Below are 6,259 nucleotides of genomic sequence, written 5' to 3'. Positions count from 1 at the left end.
TAGATGGAGAGTGGTTAAGTTTAGGGTCAAGACCATCTGGCCCAGAGTCTGTGCTCTTAATCACTGCGTTATAACTGACTCTAAATTTCTTTTTTAATTTTTAAAAAGATTTATTTATTTTGTGGGAGGCAGAGGGAGAGGGAGAGAATCTCAAGCAGATTCCCTGCTGAGTGCAGAGCCCAACCTGGGGCTCAATCTCATGACCCTGAGATCATGATCTGAGTCAAAATCAAGAGGCTGACACTTAACTGACTGAGTCACCCAGGCACACCTCTAAATTTCTTTTTAAAAAGCCTGACTTAATCGCAGCACTGTTTCTCCAATGTTTTTATCTTCTTCTCCATCCCAAGTCTTACTGCTCTAATTAGCAATATCCTGTTGGGAATATTCCCCAAGTAGTTAGATCTTTGGGTTTGTGTTAGTAAGAACAGATTTTTCATGTAGGTCCCATCTTTGGAGTCTTAATTTACCTGACAACATTTGTTAATACAAAGAAAACGGTGTTTATGCTAAGCTCTTGTGATTCTAGGGCAGAATCCTATTTACAAATTGAGACTCTGTGGCTGACTCAAGGCTTATTTCTCAGGCAGAGAAGCCAGGAAAAACTTTAATTCCTTCTGAGAAAATGAGGCAGAGTTTGTTAGTGTTCTCCAAGAAGCTTCCTGCATCGTCATCTGTGATGCCCAGAGAGTAGACAATCCTTTACAAAAGGATGAAGTCAAGAAATAGGGTAGGGGCGCCTGGGTGGCTCAGTGGTTAAAGCCTCTGCCTTCAGCTCGGGTCATGGTCTCAGGGTCCTGGGATCGAGCCCCGCATCGGGCTCTCTGCTTGGCGGGGAGCCTGCTTCCCCCCTCTCTCTCTGCCTGCTTCTCTGCCTACTTGTGATCTTTGTCTGTCAAATAAATAATAAATAAAAAATCTTTAAAAAAAAGAAATAGGGTATCTGGGTAGTTTGAATTTTTGCTGATTTTCAATTTGATAAATGCCAACTTTTGCAATTTTATAAGAGATGTGGCCTGAGAATGAGGTTCTTCCTTTCAAGAGTGTGGGAAATACTACATACGCCATAGTGTCCTGAATCTCCACCAGCCTGTGCGGGGACAGGTGTAGATGAGGTTGGAGGCCCAGCCTGAGAAAGACGCTGGGTCCCCAGAGCTTCCTTTGAGCAGGGCTCCTAGCCGTCCAGTCCTAGGTTTCTTTGGCCCTGAGACCCTGAGCCAGAGGGACTTTGTGCTGGTGAATGCGCCTTTATTCCCCAAAGTCCCTTTGGTGAATGTACAGCTCCTTGGCTCCGGTGGGACAGTAGTGAAAAATTTAACGTGAAAGTTGCTTTTGGTTTTGGTAGTTTCATTATTTCAAGATTGATTACTTTAATAATGAAATTTGCATTAGTACCTTAATAGACTTTATGCTTTTCATCATGACCTGGTCAGATTTGAGAAAATTTAGAATCACAATATTGTTCTTGGGTCAGCAGCAAAGCTATGTACAGCCACGCAAAAATAGGGAAAGAAATGAAGTCATATGCGTGTAAAGGTGTAAATACAATTTTTATAATCAGGAGATGATATTAAAACAACAACACATATGTATGTATGGTAAATGAGATCACATTTATGGATATGATTCCCTGTTGTTAACCTCCAAATGCACACATATCTTACTCTACCTTATGATTTCTGCTAACCACAGTCAGAGGTCACAGTTTTTTATTTTGCAAAAGGTTTTGGTCCAGTGGGCCACACCACTGACCATGTTTGTCTACATTTACATTTTTCCCTTCCCCGGAAACACCAATTTGCTTATTGAAACTGAAGCTAGTTGATGAAGGTAAAGGTACACATTTACTGGTGTACACCACCCTGTCAGAGATTTCAGTTTATACATGGGCCAACTTAGGTTGGTTCCCGTCTTTACTTGTTATTTGATTTTTAATCTTAAAAAAATTGTATGGTGAGCATCTTTGTACATCGTTCTACATTTGCTCAGTTAATTCCTTCAATATGTTTTTTTCCAAGTGGGATTAATGTTTTAAATCTTGTGTAAATTTTTAAATCTACTGATACTTATGACTAGAATGATTCAAATAATTTGAATTTCTATCAACACAATTCTGCTAGTGTTAATATTTGCTTTAATTACGTTTCAATTATGGAATCTTTAATAAGGAGCTATGAATAAAGAGACTATATGATTTATGCTCCAAACTTTTTGGTCTTTGACAAACCTTTGGGAATGAAAGGGGATGTTATTATATCTGCACCAAGATAATACACAAACACTTGGACTTATCTGGGAAAAACTTGACATGTAAACTTCCTGCTAATGAATCATCATAATAACACAAACACCAAAGCACCCACTCACAATTAAAGAACTAGAACATGACCTTGGTGTCCTGCTGCGTGTTCTTTCCTTATATACCCCTTCTCCTGAATTATATGTTTATCGTATGACTTAAAAATTGTACTTAATGAAAAAAAATGCATTTCCTAGACTCTTTATGTTTAGTTTTGCTTGTTTTTGTGCTTTGTGAAAAACGGTACCATTCTGATTGTCATCTTTTGCAATTTGAGTTTTTGTTAAAGATTTTATTTATTTATTTGTCAGAGAGAGAGAGAGAAAGAGCACAAGCAAGGGGAGTGGCACGCAGAGGGAGAAGCAGACTCCCTGCTGAGCCAGAAGCCCTATGCAGGGCTTGATCCCAGGTCTCAGGAATCATAATCAGAGCCAAAAGCAAATGCTTAAGGGACTGAGCCACCTGGGCATCTCTGCAATTTGATTTTTCACACAATATTATAGTTCTAAAATTTATCCAAGTTGTCTGTGTTGCTGTAGTGTATTAATTTTTATAGCTATATGATAGTGTATATCTGTTCGTTCTTCTGTTGATGTGTTTCATGGTTCTTTCAAAGTTCTTTTTTTGTTTGTTTGTTCTTTGCTATTACAAACCAGGCTCTATAAATGTTTTGTTCTGTATTTCTGAATGTACACGTCTAAGCGTCTCCTTGGTTATATCTCCAGGAGTAGAACTGTTGAATCCTATGATAAACTTTCAACTTTCCCAGAGAATAGAAAATTGTCTACCAAAGATGTTATACCCTATTTCCCCCTGGCAACAATCTCAATTTAACTTTGGCATTCTCCAAAATTGCTTCCCCCATCTTTACTGAAGTGTAATTGACAATTAAAAATTTTGTACATTTCAGCTATACAACTTGATGTTTTGATATATATGAAATCATTGTCACAATCAAGCTAATCAATCCTCCTATCACCTCACATAGTTAACCATTCTTTTCTTTTTTCTTTTCTGGTGAGGAGAAAGCCTAAGATTTACCCTCCTAGCAAATTTTAAGCATAGAATACAGTATTGTTAATTACATTCACATCACTGTTCTTCAGAATTTATTCATCATGCATAACTAAAATTTTGTACCCCTTGATCCTCATCTCCCCATTTTCCTTCCTCCCCAGCCCCAGGGAAACAACCAATCTACACTCTGCTTCTGTGAGTTTGGTTATTTTAGATTTTACATATAAGTGAGATCCTCCAGTATTTGTCTTTTTCTGGTTTATTTCACTTAGCATAACACCCTCTAGGTTCCTCTATGTTGTTCCAAATGTATTGCTTAAGATTTTAATTTTAACAATCTTAAAAGTGTAAAATGGTATCACATTGTGGTCCTGATTTTCATTTTTCTGATTATTAATGAGCTTGGGCCTAAGACTGCACTGAGGCTGAGGCTATAGATCAGTTTGAGAAGAATGAGATGTTTAAGATTTTTGAGTTTTCTTATACATGATGACACATTTTTGCTTGCTTAAGTTTCCTTTAATTCTGTTAACTAAAGTTTTCTCCATGTAAGTCTTGAGTAATTTTGTTTCGATTTATAGTGTATATTATATATGTCATATGTATTATATGTCTATATTATATAAGATATATCTATATTATATAAATAGAAATATTTCTATAATATATTACTCATAATATATAAAATATGTGTGTAATATATAAACAATATTTAAATTTATATATTTAAATATACCTATTATTTTTCACACATGATTTATTATTTTCCATACATATTTGTGTATATACACACATATTATTGGTGGTAGTATCATTTTTATTTTTTAAAAATATGTTTTCTGTTCATTACTGGTGTATAGCAATCCAGTGGATTTTAAAAACAGTGACCTTGGGGCACCTGGGTGGCTCAGTCAGTTAAACACCCGGCTCTTGATCTTAGCTCAGGTCTTGATCTCAGGGCCGTGAGTTCAAGTCCCACACTGAGCTTCACGCTGAGTGTGGGGCCCACTTAAAAAAAAAAACTGACCTTATATTCAGCCATACTATTATTTTTGATAAATAGTCTTTGACTCTTAGAGGCTTTCTATATAGGCAAACATATCACCTGAGAATAAGTTTTTTTCTTCCTTCTCAATGCTTCTTCCTTGTAGTTCCCCTTTAAAAAAAAAAAAAAATCCACACGAAACAGACCTCCAGACACTAGTGAATAGAATTGGTGGTATAGGGCATTCCTTCTTATCCTTAATTTTAAAGAGATTGCATCTCTGTGGCTTACCATAATAGTGTTTGTTGGTTTTTTTGTGGTAGTTACCTTTTGTCAGGTATTCCTATTCATTCCTAGTTGATTAGGTGTTTTTATCATGAGTGGGTGACGAATTTTATTAAATATCTTTCTACATCAATTGAGATAATTGTATGTTTTTTCTATTTTAATTCATTAAAAATGATGTTTACTACCCCTTTTTGTTCTTAATATTATTATTTGTATCTTCTCTCTTTTCTTCTTTTCTAGTCTATGAGAAGTTTGTCATATTATTGGCTTTTTATTTTTTTACTTTTTCATATTATTAGCTTTTTAAGGACAAACCTTAGGACTTGCTGACCCTCCCTAATGAATCTTTGCTTTCTGGTTTATCCTTTTCTGCTTTCGTATTTATTATTGCCTTTCTTCTCTCTTTTCTTAGGCTTATTTTTTCCAAACCTCCCCAAATGGTTGCTTAACTCTTTCCTTCTCAGCCCTTCTTTTCTAAGTGTTTATATCCTTTCCTTCTAGTTATTACTTTACTTGCAATCCACACAATCAGATACGAAACATTTTCATTATCATTACATCCTGGCTATTTTTAATTTTTACTGTAATTTTTAATTTGACTTCTAAGTTACCTAGAAATGTGTTTTAAAGCTTCCAAACATATGGAAACTGAATGTACTTTTTGTTACTGTCACCTGATTTGATTGCACTGTGTTTTAAAAAATGTGATCTGTATGTCATCCATTCTTTGAAATTTTTGAGAGTTACTTCATGGCCCAGATGTAGCATTTTTTTTTTTAAGCTTGCATACATGCTTGAGAAGAATAGTTATTTTCTGATTGTTGGGTGCAGAGTTCTATTTAAATTTGATAGACTGTGTGTTTCAAATCTCCCTTATCTCTCATTTTTAAAAATCCCCCATAATAGGCACATATTGAATGGAGCACTGGGTGTGGTGCATAAACAACAAATCTTGGAGCACTGAAAAAATAAAATAAAATTTTATTTAATTTATTTATCCACCATAATGGTGGTGGATCTGACAGTTTTCCTGACTTGCCCTGCAGGCATGTGGGGTGTGATTCTGTGAGCTCTGTTGCTGGTACTGAGGTGCTAAGGGAAGAGAAGAGCTCCTGAGGCTGGGTGGTGACCATGCTGGATGGGGGGGCCACACCTTGAGGAATGTCAGAACTATGGGCTCCTTCCCCTTGGAGTGACAGAGCTGGCTGCCTCCGGCTCACAGGCTGGAGGCTGGGCTGGCTCTGCCTGAGTGTGAGCTAAGCAAGGAAACTGATTCCTCGATGCAGCCGCCACCACTGAAGTCTTGAGCTGAGTCAGGCACAGGACTAGGCTCTAGCCCCTGCCTTCACAGGCTCTCAGTCCAGTGGGACTCATCCCGACTGCTGTAGCGGGAGAAGGCTCAGGTTAAAAAGCAGGCATTTGTGACCGGAGCAGGGGCGGGAGGCACCCCACTCTGCCTGGAGGCCATCACCCCACAACGAGGTTACTTGTCCCGCCCAGGGACATGGCCTAGGTGTCAGGTCATCTTTTCAGAGTCTAGCTCATGGGAGCATTTTGAGCGTCTGCATTTACCTCTTCTCCACTCAAGGAGGTGGCAGATGCTGCCTTTTCCGGTCTCAGGAGGTTGTGGCAGGGAGAAAAGCAGAAGTTGCTGCAGGAACTTCCCTTCC

The sequence above is a fragment of the Meles meles genome, chromosome 13 (assembly GCF_922984935.1).
Source record: "Meles meles chromosome 13, mMelMel3.1 paternal haplotype, whole genome shotgun sequence".
Lineage (NCBI taxonomy): Eukaryota > Metazoa > Chordata > Mammalia > Carnivora > Mustelidae > Meles > Meles meles.
This window is presented reverse-complemented; position numbering follows the sequence as displayed.